At 41.9% G+C, this 18,891-nt stretch overlaps 1 long non-coding RNA gene across 1 annotated transcript in view; it reads right to left on the reverse strand.

Moving 5' to 3' along the window:
• LOC147796263 (uncharacterized) overlaps positions 1-18,736 on the reverse strand; it is a 49,764-nt gene extending 31,028 nt beyond the window's left edge. The window contains exons 1-3 of the long non-coding RNA XR_015428202.1: positions 18,517-18,736; positions 9,816-9,993; positions 3,176-3,321 (exon numbers count right to left, since the gene is read on the reverse strand). This is a non-coding gene — a long non-coding RNA (uncharacterized LOC147796263). The remainder of the gene's footprint in view (positions 1-3,175; positions 3,322-9,815; positions 9,994-18,516) is intronic.
• Positions 18,737-18,891: the final 155 nt, after the last annotated feature.

Genomic DNA, 18,891 nt, shown 5'->3' on the forward strand with positions numbered 1-18,891 from the left:
ATTTAAGGGGAAAGAACACAACCTGGGAACATACAAAGTTATACACCAGTTGCCAGGAGAAACGTCATCAATTTGTGTATAAACACCAACTATGAGGGCATTAATTAAACTGAGAAAGCTGTCGACAGGCATTTGTTTCTTTCGGGAAAGATTGTCTGTAATATAGCGTATTGTCTTATAACCTGTTACGACGTGAGCTCTTGTATCCGCCAGAAAGTAGTAAAACTTATCCACTCCACAAGAGTGTGAATCGAAAGTGACCTGTCGACACTATAGCTGTCTTATTGTAAGCGATGCTTTCCGTTCGTCTATCCAATGAAATGAAAAACACCAGGATCAATCGGTGCCATTACATAGTAACTACGTGCATCACAAAATGGAGTGATAATGGTAGAAAAAACACTCATAATGGCATCGTTTTAGCATTGCATGGTATCGTTAGGTTTGGAGGAGTTCCAGACCGAGAAAAACAATTTGCTTCCGGCCGTGCGATCAAAGCCTTCACGCGCCAATATTGAAAATCTCTGGGACGACGGTTACGCCTAAGTGGATGTGACTTTGAATGTATGAGTAATCGTTAGTGTTACTGCTGTGGCCTAGATTACTCAATTGAAAGTTCCCCGCCTGCTGCAGGTTTAGAGGTGTCATTATGCCTTTCTGCCATTGTACTATGTCACTTGCAATTCGGTCGGAAAATTGTGTTACACGCGCCACTTTGAAATCGGAACACTACTTAATGTTCCTGAAGAGTTAGATGTATCCACTGTACTATGTTGCATGACATCCTGCATGTATCAGGCATCTATTTCGATTGAGGTTACTTGCAGACGCCAACCAAAATATGATCATTTACATCAATCTGTGTAAACCAGGTCCGATTTGTAGTCGTGATGTTGTACCATAGAGCTACAAACCCATGGTTGTACCAATTCCGCGCGTGTTGTGACGGATCTTTACTCCTCACATGATCCGTTTATACCTACCAGCAAGACCTATAGACGCACTTTGCATCTCCACCGTAATCCCCAACCGTGCCCCCCTCCCCCGGACTTTGGTGAAACGAAAAAGAAGTTTTTTCCGAAGCTATCAGCAAAACACCGAGTGCCCCCTCCGAAAAAAGAGGTTACAAACATCACTGTACCGATTCATCTAGGAACTAAATTAGGAGTGATTACTGTGGTGGAACCACGCTTGCTCGCAGGCAGTCCGCTCGCGTTAAATATCTTTTCCACCAATTTGCCTCGAGCTGGACCAAGAGAGGACATAATTTTCTTAGCAACGGAGACTCCTTTGGTCGGAACTGAATTTTCGCTGGTTCATTAAATGTCTATGAAACACACGCGTTACGGTCGCATTGCTATCCACAAAATGAATACTCCCGACCAATAATTATGGATCTTCTGAACCGGTGAGGGGGTGCTTAGGTTTGAGGTGGATAGAAAGCTGCACTTGCCAAATGCACGCCCACATCAAAATTTAAAAACGCCCATGTGTGGTGCAATCACAGTAATGGTGTCTCGTCGGATTAATCCATAGTTGGGCCCCTTCTGACAGAGCACCGATCGAATGTCTCGCGATATTTTCAGTCACTCGTTAATTCGTGTACTTTTTTATCATTACAATTTAAACTGAACAATCCCAATCACAAAAATGACCTGGATTGGAATGGTGAATATTCGACTCCAGCAGGCTTTAATGTCCGTTTAAAGGAGAGCCAACGTGACAAAGTGCGTTGACCCTGTGAGATACAGGCCCTACACGTCTCTAGCACCTGAGCTGACGGTAGGTGGAAGGTATAGATGTAAAACCCCCTGGCTTCGTGGAATAATTGTCTGGAGCATCAATCAGGTATGGCGATCACGGGCCCCGGCAAGCCCTCATGGACGCCCCTTCAGACCCCGTATTTGTCGTCGCTCTCTCCGCTGATGATCAAGTACGTGTTCCCCGTACGCATTTATCAAACCCGAGTACAGAGCCGCTTTTTCCCGCACAAACAACTCTCCCCAGATTGAATCTCTGGTTCAGCCTGTAATAATGATCTGTTGCTAACTCGCTGTCAGGTAGATCATAGAGTCTCATCGTTTGATTCCGGGACCAACTGATTACTGCTCGCAATCACTGCTTCACAAGAGTTTGGCCATTTAAAGGTTTGGCTGGCGATACAATTCATCAAATTTGGGTACGAAACCTTATTCTTTTTTTTCTTTTTCTGTTTTTTTAGAGTTTCCAACTCGACAGTGGTGCACATGGGGGTGGGGGCGGCTTCAGACCCCAAGAGTTGTTTTTTTCTGGAAAACGAAGGCAACACAATATACATGTACACCTTCTTAAAACTATTCAGCTCTGATATAGCCCAAAATCCTACTTCCCTCTGACGTAACCGGGGGAGAACTCGAGGGCTTGAGCATAACATATATGCAAGAGATGAGACGGAGAGAACCCCCCCCCGCCGCCTTGTGTTGGTCATTGTCTCACTGGAATATGAGGAATTCTTTTCAGACATCTAGGGGGGGGTATGTTAGATAAAATACTAGCCAATAGTGTGTATGGGGATTGGACATGTTGGCAGATACCCCTCGGTCTCATTGCTGGCTTGTATTGAGCATAATGAGTTGGGGATTCGGTCCCCCACGACAAATCCTTGGTACGCCAGTGCAACTCCATCCGTTTGTGTTAGTCAATTTCCTTCATGTCTTTCTCTAAGCCTTTAATTCTTTCCAAATACCAATGACGCAAGACGAATAACTTTTAAGACGTGGGTCAAAATGTAGTTTTTGTTGGCATACAAGCCAAAAGAACTTTAAAACAAAATAAGGTGTTTGTGAGAACACCTTGCTGGCAAATTAGATGGTAAGACCAACTGACAGGGTATGGCCCATGACCTTTGACCTCCATATTACTGCATTTCATTTAGTGTGATCAAAGCCTTTCTTCGTGACCGTTCCAGTGTTCTTGAATCGAAACAGGAACAAAAAAGCTGATAAAATATTAACAACTGCTGAGTCAGAGAATCCCAGCATTGCAAGTCTTCCACTGTATAGCTATTAAACGCATTCATGCGTTGCAATGGCAACAAACCGAAATACTGTTCCTGAACTGATGTGAAAAATGTCGGCTAATCTTACTTGGACTGCAATTATGAATAATGAATTATGAAAAAAAGTTTCTGTCTTACCTGGGACATCTACCCGGAATTAGATGTTAGCCTTCCCATGGGTAAAATGATAGACGTAAAACTCTGGGTTATGGGAAAATCCGTAGACCGTGGCCTCTCGCACTCCGGCACGATAAAACCTGACCAGTGAGCGTCAGCTTCGATTTCTGCATAGACAATCGAAAAGCAACGGCTTAAAAGCATTACAGCATGGCACGGTGTAGCCTGGACACCATACTGAACGGTAGCTGAAGAGTCAGTGTACAGCAGGTTGGATTACCATTCAGCGCCATCGGCGAAGAACGCCCCCAGCTCGAAGCTAGATCGCCCGTATAAGTGAGACGAACTTTTTTCACACGCCAGGACGGTACCGGCAAGAAATCAGTCATTCTTTTCCTCCAGCCCTAAAATCCGCCGCTCAGTGGAGTCCAAGATCGCTGAATAAACCCGAGGACAGGGATCGACACGTATATCGAGAGAGGCGCTCGTGGTAAAGGCGTGATGAATAGACCTATGTAGAGCTGATGTCAAAGGTTACGATGTGACGACAGAGGAACAGATTCTGTTTTCCTGTCACATTTCGTTCCGAATGAGTTGCCTCCTTGACAGGCTATAAGTGGGTTGAGCAAGAGAACGACAAAAGACAAATATACTAAGAGATATTGGTAGCTTGCTTGTCTGTGTGAACAGTATGAAAACATGCATGACGTTGGCAGGCTCATATATAGAAACTACGACTACGATTTCCATTTACTTTTAAATTCATGATTTAATTTCCAAAGCATTGCAAAGATGCAAACATATATGGTATCAATCACGCCATAATTTGTAACACTTCACAATGTGATGCGAGGGAAGCCTGCTAGCAAAAAATAAAAGATAAAAGAAAGACAATCCTGGTATCTGAAATAAGACCTGTTTGGTACGCAAGATAATGATGTGTGCTTGGTGTCAGCCATCGTAAAGAGGAAAATAGCAGTTTGCCTGCTTCCATTCCTAAATTACCGTGCGTGACGAATAACCCAAGGTTCGGATTATAACCAAATGGTGCATATACTGAGGCAAAATAGCACGAGGGATGCATCAGACAGCTAGGCCCTGGCTTTTTTCTTCTCCATGTATAACTGTGGAGCCGTCGTCAGCGACTGCGTGAGTTTCCTTCCAAATATCTTTCTTTTCTCTTTCTTTTCTCGGAAGCCCAAGGGTGAGCTCAAGACTCGGCACTGACCCTCAAAAGGCATATGGGTTAATGAGTTGTAAGGGTACACGGAATTAAATAGATGTCTCGTTTTAGTCAAAGCCGAGATTGTGGGGAGATCGTGCCTGTCCGGAGGTAGGGTTTATTTGCATTTATTTGCCTTTATAACAGTGAAGAAATTACCTGTTTGTTAAACTAAATTTTCAAAGGATACAAAAATACTTAAATTCGTGCGTGCCTCTCGAAACAAACTGCGATGAACAGTGAAACAACATAAAAATGTAAAAGCATTTTCGACAGTTAGTTCTAAAAAAAATCTCATGCAAATAAAATGCCCTTCTCTTCATCATTGAAATGCCATTAGGAAATTTAGTATGGCTTTGGTATGGTATAGTAATGCTCATGAAACGTCATACAGTTTTTATAATTCCTTAATCATTTAAAACTGCTTTGATATCAAGTTTCCCTCTTTCTTATTTCCTTTTCTTATGAAACAGAGAAATAACCTATATCTTAGTCTGCACTGAATTCATGCAAACGCCTGCTTGACTCGTTGCCTTGACTTGCAAGATTTCCGCTTTATTTCTTTGGGCCGCAGACTTGCTTCAGTGGAGGCAATGGTATAAACCATTTGGAAAAGAGGGCCTCTGAATTCGTTACGTCATAGTTACGTCTTACGCTTTCACAACTACTTGGTCTGTATCGAGAGCCTTAATGCAGTGAAGTTTACGACATTTGAAGGGGTCCTTTTATCACCTACCGCCCCGACTTTGCCTCAAAGTGGGGGAAGATTCGCATAATCCTGTCAAACTTACGTTTGACGGATGATGGGAGACAAGCGTATACGATGAGAATAGGGGTCTCCCGATAGGATGATCGTTTTTAAAAAGTAAGACTTACCATTTCCGTTGTGATGTGCACTGCTTGAGTTCTGATTGTTTTCCTGCGTTGTTGACTTCCAAAGCAGCTGCATGGGAACTTTGTTTCTGTCGTCTCGGTCCATAATCTGGACTAATGTGTGCCTATTACAGGAACTCGTTTCCTGTCAGAGCAGTGCAGATCGGTCTTTTCTCCGTCATACCTGAGCGACATGCGTCACTCTTTGGCATAGATGCCTTCTTAATGGCTTAAAATCCGATTTAAGCAAGCTAGCACAAGCTCAGTGCAACTCCATAGCATTTGTCATATAGCAAATATGTGAGTTTTATAGCGTAGAAATACAACACGACCTTATCAAAAACTCAAAGAGATGAATCCGTGCGTCACAATTGATCATTAAGTTTAAACAGCAGGGTAATATGGAAAACACTTCATAGTGCTTGGGGATGTACTTTAAAATGTACATCTGAGACAACATCTGTAAGTCAACATCTCAAACACTCTAAGTTCTCTCTAAAATTCTGCGGAGACATATTGCTTTGAAATACTGCAAAGATTGAAACAACAATCCACGTTTTGTAACTTCATTTCTTTACTTTACCTAAATGTGTTACTCCCTCAGCCTCGATTTGCTTCGCTTCAAGGTAACCTCAAAATGAAGTGCCTCAACTATATTTTGTAAAAGGTGAAACCCACAGCTTCAATATCAACTCAAATGAAATGAACATTGATAATGTCCTAAGGCACCTACCTAAACGAAGTGCCCTTCCCCTAACCATTCAAGTTTCCATCTTAATAGCTACCCAACATTCAACATTCGACCAAGCTGGAAAAAGCCACCAAAAATCGTTCGAATCACACCCTGAGTATGTTTCATTTTCTAATCCCTTCATGTTAGCACATCCATCGTTGACGATTTACTAGCAGGTGCCACTGGAGATGAAACAGTCTAACATGAATGGTCACAGTGCAACCACGAGGCCTGTTTAATTATCACGTCTTTGATAAGAATTAAGTTAGACGCCACACAGTCTTCTCCTAAACACGTGGACACCAATCTGCAATTTGAATTGAGAGTCGAGTCATCGCATTATGTTTTGCAAGCTAAAAACTGTAAGCCTCATATCACATATATGTGTCTCCTTGGAGCTGTTTTCATTATGTCAAGATTTATTTGCAGTGGCAGAATGGAACAAGAAAAGCAGATTTCATTCGTCACTCGACCCATTTTTGTATAATAACCCGCTTTCATGTAATCTGTTTTTATGTCTAGCATATTGAATTTCCTGGTACTAGTCATTACCCTGTAATCCAACATTAATGTACAACAGCATGGTTAGTCCTTCTTCACCTTTGTTCTACGTTTGTCCTGTGTTATTCAATGTCCTGAATAATTTCAGCTCAATAGTGTGACAAATTATTTTGGACCTGCGAATGTTATATGACAATGATGGCTTACCTTTTGAACATGTTTTGTCTATAACCTATTTTAATACATTACCGTGAGTGTCAATGTACATGCCTGCTAAATTTGTCAAATGTGTGACAGATATGCACGAATGCCCCCAAAGGATGCACCATTTCAAACCTGTCCATATCACCATCCGCACTCGACAGTGCATCTCAAGCGAAACAAATTTTAAAATGTCATTGGAAATTAATTGTACATTTTGAAGTGATGTGTTCTTTGTGCTGATCTTTCTTGACGGGCAGCCAGATAGCTAAAACACATGGCACAGGTAACAGACGCTGTACACCAATCATTTGCGTTTCTGAAAGTCTGCACGGTAATGTCGTGACAACTTAAAAAAAAATACTTCTTAAAAGCGTTTTGAATGTTTCAATATCTAGTAATCATTTGATATATTACTAAGCACTGTTCCGAATAGCCTTCGTGACTGCGATTTTATAATGTCTGAAATTAATGTCAGAGTCGTACGCTCTTGATTACAATATTGCAGTTCAGATTTTGATTTATCATTTCGATAGATTGAGACTTTCACTTTGGCAATTTTTCTAATTAGCTTCTTCAATAGGTGTTATGTGATCTTTAAAATTCCCTACACGTAGTCCTTTATTTTTTCATTGTTTGGTTGAATTGCGTCGCCCACGCGTGTTCCAGATTTCATAATCAATGATGCAATACTCAGCCGATTAGGGCAGAACAGCTAACGAGTAAATGTTATTTCCAAAGATAAATCACATCTTGTTCCAACCTTCATGGTTCAAGGATGTTTATTGTCTCCTGTCTTCGTCTAATTAAACGTCTTGGATTAGACGGATTGCACCATTAGTTGGGTGTGTCCGTCACGCACAGGATATGTGGTGCGTGTCAGCATTCATCTGTAATCTTGGAAAATGTTTTTGCCATATAGCCGGTTTGTGCGCGCTGATGAATGTCGTTCAGTAATACCTGAAAGGTCCTGAATATTCACTTGTAGTTGGTGTAACGGATCAAAATATGCCCTGAGACATATTTATAATAAGATATTTCGGGCATAAACATGTATATTAGCAGGATTGCATTAGTTAATAGCGGCACAAATTAACTGTAAAATCGTAAAGACAAGATAAAATGCATTTTTTACCTGTAAATTATTTCGTCCACAAATTAGGCCAAATGTCAAGATGCTATCGCTAAATCACTTGTGCCTGTAATATTAATGATGCGGCAAGCTGCCGACCCAAAAAGCTCCAAAGAATCAGTCCTCTCTACGTTGCGCGCGTTGCGCGCTTTTAATGAAACAGCATCCACGCCATCTCTTGCCAAATCTGATGATCTCGCAGATAATCTACCGTCAACATTTCATTACAACGGAACGTCAGCTCTCCTACGAGCACAGGTCTGGGTAAACTGACTTTATAAAAGGGAACCTCGGATGCTTGTTGGTGGGACGATGGGCAAAAAACGTTGATAAGCGACAAGGGGTAGAACTGAATGCTATTTATGGCTCCCTTAACATGATAAGGCGTAACGAGCTAAAGGCAAAGGGTGGTCTTCTTTCTACAGGTTATAAATGGTGGATAAACGTAGATGCACTTTCCAGAAAGATAAATCTTTTCTAGCTAAATTTGTATACAGAGGTACCTGGAATTGTTATTAACAGTCAGAGCAGTTACGTCAGTAATCAAATTCGCTCAAGTACAAGGCTAAGGCAGTTTGGGATAACACCTTGATCAGTTTTTTTAAACTAAGCCACTTCCCAATATGTGCCTCTCGATATTTTCTGTGAGGTCCCTTTGGCAAACCGTAGAGTGTAGACAATTTGGGTTAATGTGCCATACAGAAACACTTGGAGTAAGGCTGAGGTTATAACCTCAACGTCTTCGTTCACAACCAAAACAACCCCGAAATCACGAACCCGTTGCAAACATCATTCATTAATGTCACAGTGCTCTCTCTCTCTCTCTCTCTGCCTCTCTCGCTACGTCTTCAGTCCCACGATTCAACTGGACCCCATGGCCCATTGGATCTATACTTGTGAATCAGGTTCTTCTTAATAGATTAATACAGAAGTGGCTCCATTCCTTCACAAGTTGACAGCCTAATTGCTCACTATCTGAATTATGGGGGTGTCGTGTCATCAATGGGATAGGACACCTTATAGACAAATAAAACATGATCCCCCACAGGGAAGAACCAACTGTCGAATTAAAGCAGGATCGGCAGTTCATATCCCTTCCAATTCCCTAACTGTCTCATCCGGATCGATTTGAACGATAACATCCTACATTAGTGTCAATTTTCAAACGGATCTCTCCTTGGTGGGGATGGATTTTCAGTATGGTAGCTCATAACTTTGAAAGTCAAGGTCTTTAATTTGCGTTGGACTTGAACTGCGTTTTCTCCAAACATCACAGATTCTAATTCGCAAATGGCATTATTTTTGACTCGCTACGCCACGGGACAGCGCTGCCATGTACTGACACGCAAAGGTGAAAGTACACTGGTAGAGTGCATAGCAAGTGTTCACAATGTAGGTTTAAGTGCCATTCGCTCATTTTCAGGGTGCACGGCATGACATTGAACCTGTTGAAAGAAATGAGGCCGTCTGCATGGAGCGCCATGATGCTGCGGATGCTTAAAAAGCGCGACAATGCCGCTGTTGCTACTAAGCAACCTTTCCTTCTTGCCTCCTTCCCAATGTTTCAGCAACAAACGGGCTGAGCCCATCCTCGAGGAAGCCTGCAATACGCACAGAAAGTAGTGAAACGTCCACTCTTGGTGCGCATTAAACATCCTTTCCCCGGGAGGGCGCCTTAAACATCCGCTGCACATAATGGATAACAATTTGGTTTGAAAGGATCTCGAAAGCAGCAGAGGCCGCGGGACGACACAACAGTATTTACGTCAGTTTGTAACAGAAAGATATCAATCTTCCCTGCCGTCGTTGCAATGCCAGCATTTCCCCGCGTATCTGCGCCCGATGATGTATCCATGTTTCGTGGGGAGCTTGCGAGTATAAACCTGTCTTGCCCTTCGGGGATTTTACAGTAACAGCACTGGTTCACGATCATATCAATGGTCTACCTGCAGCCCCCTGCTCAGGAATAATGTGCAAAGTAGGAAGATGGATAACTTACGATGAATCAGTCGAGTTGTTCTCCCTGCGGTGTGGCGATAAACTGCGTCCAGTGCCCGTCAGCATGCACTTTCCCTCCAAAACACTCCTCTCGATGACGAAGATGTAAACCCATAAATCTCAGAAATTCACGTCTCGAAAAGGTTTCGTCGTTCTTCATCTAAAACACTTTTCTTGATCTGGAAAGTAAACGTATAAAACAAATTATGCTACAAAGCTCTTGGGTTAGCGTTTTAGTATAGTTTAGTATAGTTTTATACAATAAATCTACTATTTTATCACAATGAGATAATAATTTTTTCAACTTTATCAAAGGAGCAATGTTGTTTTGAAAAATGTACTGTCATGCAAAATAAAGTGACTTCTTACGGCCATTAACATGGCGATTTTTGAAGTTAATGTGACGCGGGGCAGACTACAGACGCGATATAGGCCTAAAGTACACCATACAAAGTACAAGAATGGCTCATACTCTGTGAAGCGAAATTGAGTGGCACAATCTCTCAGAGCACTAATGAAGGATCAGAATGCTAGAAAGACACTAATTAATCAACAGGAAATGGTCAAAGATAGTTTAGAAAGATGCATTAGACTTTGACAACGCTCAGCTGATCCCGCTAATAAAGGCTCTCTCGCATTAGCATTTATGACGACGACCAAAGCTAACAATGATGGCTCCGGGGGGAGCATTGGAACACTTCAGGCAATAGACAGGTTGCCGAAGAGGTCCCACCCCGGGATGACTGCGAGCGCCTTCTCGCTCTCGTCCTCTCCCCTTGAGTGATTCTTTTTAATTAAGCAAAAAATTGAACGTTTTCCTCCCTCTCTCCTTAAGAGTACATGTACACGGAGTTACCAAGCACCTGAGCAAGAAATACAAATTGGTTAAATGATCTTATTGTGTTGTTTGAAGTTTGCACGAATAAATATCGTTCTCCAAAAAGTTTCCTAGCGGAAATTGCATCAGTAATTAAGAGTGACAAAAACGCATGTAAACATCCTTAATCGTCATTAATGAAGTCACCGCTGCTGCAAGTTCAGTCGTCGTGAAGATCAGAAATCCTCCTTGGAACACTGAAATCATTCTTACTTTCCCTAATGCTTTTTTCATACCTTTGCTCTTCCAGCAGGTTATCGTCGTACACCATAACCATTTTGATGTTTGGTGTCACTGAAGTCATCGTCACAGCCACCGAAATCACACTTCAAAAACAGCAGTGAAACGTGGAATCTGTACTGGACGAGTGGTTCATTACAGTACGCGCAGGCTAACGAGGTGTTTGCTATTTGCAATAGACGTTTTTTCAGTGCACCAAAACAGTACTCCTCATGAATTCCTCGCATCTCAAACGCTATCGACCATTTTCTCGCGTCTGATATCACTGTAATTACTAAAATTCACAAAAACAAGAAACAACTTGGAAATCAACAGGGTAGGGTTCGAATACGATCAATTAACAACTCCTTTAAAAGAAATCCGGACATCACCGGGCTCATTACAGTGCTCTTCACAATCCTGCGCGCTTATGAACGTTGCGGTCGAATCCATGACCCTAGTCTTGAAGGTGACAGAATCTCCACCTATAACGGGGGGGGGGGAACCGCCGTGAGCCTCAGTAATTAGTCAGCTCTCGTCAAAAAATTCACGCATAACATCCGGAGGTCCTGTTCTGGCACTCAAGGGGCACTCGAGAGGCCACTGGAAAGGCTTCTTAGAGGGTGGTTTATCCAGGCAAGAGGACAGTGTGAGGTACTACCTCAACAAGTACCGGGAAGGAGCCAAGCAAAGAAGGGAAATAAACGTGGGACAGTTGGAGTGCTTTCAAAAGGGGCCAATTCTAGCATGTGGCAGGGCTAGCGCCGCAATTTAGTCGATGGTGTTGGCTGAAGTAGCTTGGTAAATGCAGTCAAGTGGTGCATGGATTGAAATGCTAATGAAATGTGCTCGTTTTATTTTACATTTCACATGTGTTCACCTCTAATGTTCTCCCTCTCTACCTTCGTCTTAAAAATGTATCCGTAGGAGGTTGGTATTATCAGAGTTATTTAGCCAGATACGAAACGCGTATCCCATTCGATGTGAGCCAAAAATTAACCGTGGCCGGGCTTGTTTAATCTGAACATCATCTCCCAATCAATCAAAGCTCTCAAAAATAGACTTCGAAGGACCCCTGCGTGCTGTGGCTACAGTTCTGGGACCTCGAACTCGAGAGTCTGTCACCGACTGACGAAATCCGACGGGGGAGTAATCTGAGCTTGTAAGCCGCACTCATCAACACTTCCAGATCGAATTAGTCGATATACGTTATTAGAGGATGCTTTATAATCAAGCAGTTGAAGGAAACAACAGGAACAATGGCGAAGCATCGACGCCAATGCATTCTAATTGACGGGTTTAAGATCACACAGCGTATCAGCGAAAACTAATTAAGCTTAAGAATACGAATAAAAACACAGACTTCGAAACATTTTGGCTTAACTATTTCCGTTAATAGAGTAACTTCTTCTTTGCAGATCTACTCCTTTAAGTTGGAAAAGATATAAATATGAAAAACACGCGTCCCTGAGAATGTCAAGTTAAGTGTTGCCACGAACAATCCTTCACCTCAATGCATAACACGACAAGTCAATGAGAACACTGGAACTTCCAAGTGATGATTAATTATTTTGTACCACGAAGCTCGATTATCAGCCATGATTAATGTGGCTCCAGTTCTCATCAGGCCTAAAGATATTATGGTTTCAATATTTCTTGACTTCTTATCCAGATCTAAGACCACTGAAGTCAAGTGTATGTGGGGCTCATATATCACGGGTCGGTCAGTTCTAATGCGCTCGATATTTGCTCGTTCAAGCATTTGGTCTTTCTGCTTATATGTTCTTTAAGGCTGAATATTACCTTATGAAAGACATGCGCAACTAACATGCATCCTATTACCGATGCAAGTAATGTTACATTTTCTGAGTGAAATATGGTGTGAAATCGGTGGTGAGTGGAGAAATGTCACACCTCGGAGTCAGTGTTGCATTGTACAAATGAGACTTTCACGGCTGACCGAGGCAAGGCTGGCCGTGACATGACATCAACAGCAGCCTCTGTCAACATATTATTAGGATAGCACTTCTTGATAACCCATGACTGGAACCTAAAACGCTTCATGAGTTAAAGAGGGTACTCTTAATGATATGCAGGAGTCAAAGATCACATACTGTATATCGGTCAGTTAATGCTGAAACGATAATAGGAAGGGGTTAGAGATTTCCTGAGAACACTTACCATCATAAACTTCGCCTAGAATAATTATATATATACAGATATGGTAAGCTGCATTTTGTGCCAAAGATGTTAGACACAAAACAATGGTGTGGACATCAATACTTCAAGAATAAAGCACAAGCTTAATTACTATTTAAATAACGGTCCTTGACTTGCCAAGATAAAGTGGACAGGAAGCAGTGTCCTGGATTTGTACAATTATGAGAGTGGTTTGCACTCAACCAGACGTGCTGTGATTCGGCAGCTAAAGCTATTGAGTCTGCATTCCGAAAAGATGGGTCAAGCTTGCAAATCCCCCAGTTCGTCAAGTCCACAATTTTGGCTTCAGTGTTAAGCGGCATTTGATTGGGGACACGAGAGAGGAAAGGTCCCGCTCAAACCCGGCGCAAATTGAGCAAATCAGCGAGGATTGCGTTTCGTGTAACGACCTCCGTCATGTCGAGAGGTTCCATCGCGGGCACAGTTCCCGGTCAACACGGCAGCTCGATAAGGCAGCGTTGCCTTCCGCGCGGAGCAAATCACTCCAAACTCTCGCATAACACAATTCACACACTTCCCTGTTGACTCAAGAAAATGGGAGATGCAGCCGAAGATTGTTTACCATTAGAGCCATCCGATGGAGAGATAGTGCTGGTTTAGGCTGGCCTACGTGAGACTGACGCCGGATTTTCAGTTACCTGGACCTATTAAGTGTTGATTTGAGGGCATTTTGCACACAGAGCAGCGGCAACAGACTTTTTGCGGTCGTGCGAACTTTCGACGCCTTGCTGACAAAGTTCTTGACTTTGATGTTGTGAAGGACTCTGGGGTCACGCGTGAAGCACTCCAAGTATCGAAACTTTCAGGTTAATGGGCTTTTGCACGCGCGACTTCAGAAAGGGTAAGAGTGCTTGTGGGCGATAAAAAGATAAATAGCTAGAGTTCTTTAACCGAACACTAGAAAAGGCACAGCAACCTGAGACAAACGACACATCGCGATACATGTTTATACGGCCGGTAGGGAAGATGCTCTCAGCCTCGCTGAATGTCTACGTACACTGACTCAACATTGATAAAACAAGGAACACATCTAAGAACTTTATAATTTCGTCTCGATCAAGGACTCTTCTCTTTCTATCCACCATCGTTGTGATATAAACAAGTCTTGGTCCCAAGTCAACTGCTTGGTAACCAGCGGCCATCATTTATAATAAACGTAGCCTTTCATATTTGCATTCTGCACAAAACACTGAAGCTAATTCAATTCTAAATTGCTCTTCCTCGCAACGAAAACGGGACAGATGTCCAGTCTAATTTCCAGGACATGCTCGAGAAGCAACGCGATGATACTTAAATCAGCAAATAATGTACCATTTTCTCCACGCAAGATCAATTCTACCACGAAAAGTATTGTAATTAGTAAGAACAAGGTCACTATGGATGCATGTTACTGACAGTACCAAAAGTCATTGACTACTAATACAACAGCAGTAAGGAATAACTCTACTTCTGAATGTCCACATCTGTAGTTGATAATGGGGTTTCGCACACTGCAAAAATTGGGGTGTTAAATTTAACACCCCTGGTGTTATCAGAGGACGACACAAACACTTTTCACTAGTGTTGAAGTTTTGGTGTTATTTAGTGTTACTTTTAACACGCTCCAGTGCATTGTAACATTTATAGTTGTGCAAAGTAACACCAGCGGTGTTAAAGTAACATCTTACGGTGTGGTCACTTGATAACATTAAAAGGTGTTGATTTTAAAATCACATTTTTCGAAGTGTAGTCTTAACACTGGTGTGGTAGTGTAAATTGAGGGCCAAGAGCACCATTAAGGGATAGTACTCATGTATATACCCAACATAGGGGAAGCTAATGAGTTTGAGATTTTATGTAAACAAAGGTGGATTATATTAGGGTTTGCATCAGTGATATCCCGTAAACCCGCATTTACGCTTGTGTGCTACATGGCTGACGTGAAGTCAGGGTGTAGCATTATCTCCGTCCTGTCGGGTAAAACTGGAAAAAGACAAGCCCATTGTCATTACCTTACACAAGTTCATGTTTTGCCTTGTTTTCGATTTCAAGTACAGCTAAAGAGATAGTTTATCATATCTTAAATTTAATAATCAAAGTATTATCGAAAAGTTTACCCAATTTAAAGATCCCAGTGCTACGAAAATCACTCTTTGGACGCCAAGAGCTTAGAGATTCAGATTATACTATGACATGTCACGGTAATTGTTCGCTACGCACAGCTTTGATACACCTTTAAGGGCATAGCATCGCTCAGCGTGTTCCACCTACGACATGTTCCACGAGGCCTCTTGCCGATGTGTGGTCAATATTACTGATATGGGGTTAACATGCCAAAGTGGAAAGAAACATTTGCCACTGATGTTATATCTACGGCCGCAACAGTACTAAACTGCACGAATGATGATTATGGTACGTGCCGTTGTGAAATTATATATACCCAATGCTTGTACCTTTATCCACGAGTAATGAGCCAATTCACAACCTGTCTAGCCAAACAAGGTATTTAACATATTATTGAAAGAACTGGACATAGGACAATACCATATGCTGCAATGAAGTTACCGTGTCTTGATATAATACATGTACACGGGTGCATTCATTGTACGTAAACGAGACCAACTAATTAAAGATAAGCGCTGGATGAGACGCGGGGATGTCCGAGATTCACCGCGCAGGGTGCGAGCTGAGAAGCCGGTGAAAAGCGTATTTGGCCCGTCTGACGTAGGACCGTGCCCGCCACGTATCTCGGCGACATCGAATATGCACCCAACGAGCGACATTCGGCTGTGCTACACGCTGGGAAATTCAAACCATGCAGTAAAAGGTTTCTGTAAAAGTAGCAATCTCTCCACGAGATAGTGAGACCCAAATAACCTGTTGTGCCATAATTAAAAACTGAGGGATTTGTTGCAAAGGTGTAAAGAGATCAAACAATGGACATGCATCACTTTCTGCCAGAAAAATTTATTCTTATGCATCTGTTGCATGAAAAAAGTCAAATTTATATCATCTCGTGGGGTTGTAAATTGTAATAATGAGAAAGAGTAGAAATAGTATTCATAAATACCATGACCATATGTTTTCTCTGATCAAACCGAAAAAGGTTTTTTTAATGATCGAAGGTTTTTTCTAAAGTGGACAAGAGTGATCACTGTACCTCATGAAAAAATCTGTAATCACAACAAACCCCCACATGGCATCCGTTTGAAACATTCACAAACAACGGTCAAAGTGACTTTCAAAAGACACCAAATCTACAGACTACACTCCAGCATTTCCTGAAAATTCTAATATCCTTTGTCCTTAAAGGCAAATTGCGGAACACAACTAACACCTGATGTCATTTCGTTCCACTTCAGAATCTCATTTGAGCCTCCTTGTATGAAAAAAACCCAAAACTCCAACAGATTTGCGACCCACAGTTCCTTACGATTGGCTCCGCCTCCAGATAAAACCAAAGCACACTGGAATCGTGTCCCCGTGCATGCTCTAGAGATAAACTACGTGCACACGGCGAGGCTACGAAACAATACACGTCTGGAATTCTAAAGCTAAATACGCTATTAATGAAGGAGAATTCCATCAGACCAATACAAATACTTCATAATCGTGGACTTACTTTCCATGGATTATTATTATAATTATTACCATTATTATTCAAACAGCTACAAGGAGTTTGCATTTTTACTGAAATGAAATAGGCTACATGTAAAGGTTTTGTAGGACCACTTGAAATTCTGCAGGTAGAGTGATAGCCGTTAATCATTATAATATTCCCAAACAAGACAACACCTGCCAGAATGTATGATATTGCGGCACATCCACACCGCACTACCATAAACAAAGTAGTCGATACTTTAAACAAAGAATTACATCGCATTTCGTATTAGTTCCAAAGTAATCGGCTTTCTATCAATGAAACAAAAACGTGTTATATGCCGTTCTCTGATACCGATATGAATAGTACTGTCGATGCATACGTTAATAATTTAGAAATAAGTCAAGTAAGTTCCTTCAAATTTCTTGGTGTTATTGATAAAGGTCTTAACTGGAAACTGCAGTACCAGCAGATCCACATGTCAGTTTCACGTATACTAGGGATTTTGCGCAAGTTGAAGTACATACTGCCAACAAATGCACTACTTTCTATTTATAATACCCTAGCTTTGGCCCGTCCTCAGTACGGATTGTTAGTTTGGGGAGACTCTCCGTTAACCTCTATGAATAAATGATTACTATTACAAAAAAATCGCTGCAGGTTATTACAAAATCTGGTCCTAGAGACCATACCGAACCGCTATTCCAGAAGCTGAACACCCTATCAATTTTCAACGGATACAAATATCATCTGGGTATCCTAATATTAAATTTGACAACAATCTCTATATCTTTAATTAATAATGAAGCGGTCATATTCAGATTTGTGTTCACTTCCTGAGATGTTATGACAATCAAAATCTTTGCTTAATTCTCCCGTTCAGCTGTACCGTCAGTTATCTTTACTTTCTTAAATTATCTCTCTCTCCTCTATCTTGTAATTACAGCTGCATATGAATATTATTGTGACAAATAAGGAACCACGCAGGCCATGAACAAGCCTTTGCTTTCTGTCTGGCATCTGCCATTCATCATCTCCTATTCATTCTGTAATAACATTGTTTCTTTATGTTCTAATTGTGACGTATTGAAATAAACCAACCACAATCACGCAACTAGAAATCATGACTGCATAATCTTTTACCGAGGCGCGTTCCAACTCTGGCGGTAAATTGAGCGGGTTCTAGAAAGTAGTGCATAACTCACCAGGCACCTGTTTTCCATTTTCCATAGATCAGCCAATTAATAATTGTCGTCGAATGCAGGATTGGGCTTTTCATTGCTTATAGAAAATGAACAGCTTCATATTTTGACTGAGTTCACGTTTATGACGCTAAAAAGGCAGGCCATTCCCTGCAATGTTAAAGGTGACCAAGACGCTCAATTTCTACTAAAATTGCTTCTGTCCTCACCAACGTGTTTTCTCTGAGCCATTCTTACTCTTAAGGCTGCTGCTGTTTCCATTTTTCAGGAACTGATCAACTTGAATGACAGCCAATTTTGTTTAAATACCCAAAGCTTCTCCATCCAGAGCAACGATGTCCTTACCGAGCAGTTCAAGGAGTATGTGACTACATATATATTTTACGATCGAGTTTGATAAAGAATCAATACGTTGGTGACACAAGGATTCTCTGAGGTAGGTAGACACGAACCTCACTGGTGGTTCGTGTCTTATTCCATCAACAGCACCCTCCCCCATGATTTTTAACAAAAGATGTAATTTGCCTTCTCTCAATTAACAGTCACGGCTCCTGAGACATAAAGATTTTTTTCTAGCCGAGAAAGGACAGAATGATCAGCTCACCTTCCCGTTCAACACACAATACGACGACAGACACAGACATGGTTTAAGCGCGACAAGTCATCTCGCTTCACGTCTCTTCACACCCGCGTCTGCATTTGGCTGTAGTCTAGTCAGCCTCGGGCTACGCCGACCGTGTTTGGGACGCGTAGACAGCGTCCCCAGCACTGGCCCGTGTTGTGTACAGAAATATTCTGCGCGAGGTGGCAATCTTGTGTTGCGGACACCGATTGGCTGCTGCATGTCAGTAGCGTAGATGTGGTTGGCCGACGACATTCTCCCCAATACCTGAGAGTGTAACTCCTAAGTGTGTCCTTGCACTTTAAGTTTTCAGAGTGCAATGACATTAATTTATTGAAATGGTATATTGTCAGAATT

This window comes from Acanthaster planci, linkage group LG17, assembly GCF_054643075.1.
Source record: "Acanthaster planci isolate LZ-2023a linkage group LG17, COTS_SCS, whole genome shotgun sequence".
Classification (NCBI taxonomy): domain Eukaryota; kingdom Metazoa; phylum Echinodermata; class Asteroidea; order Valvatida; family Acanthasteridae; genus Acanthaster; species Acanthaster planci.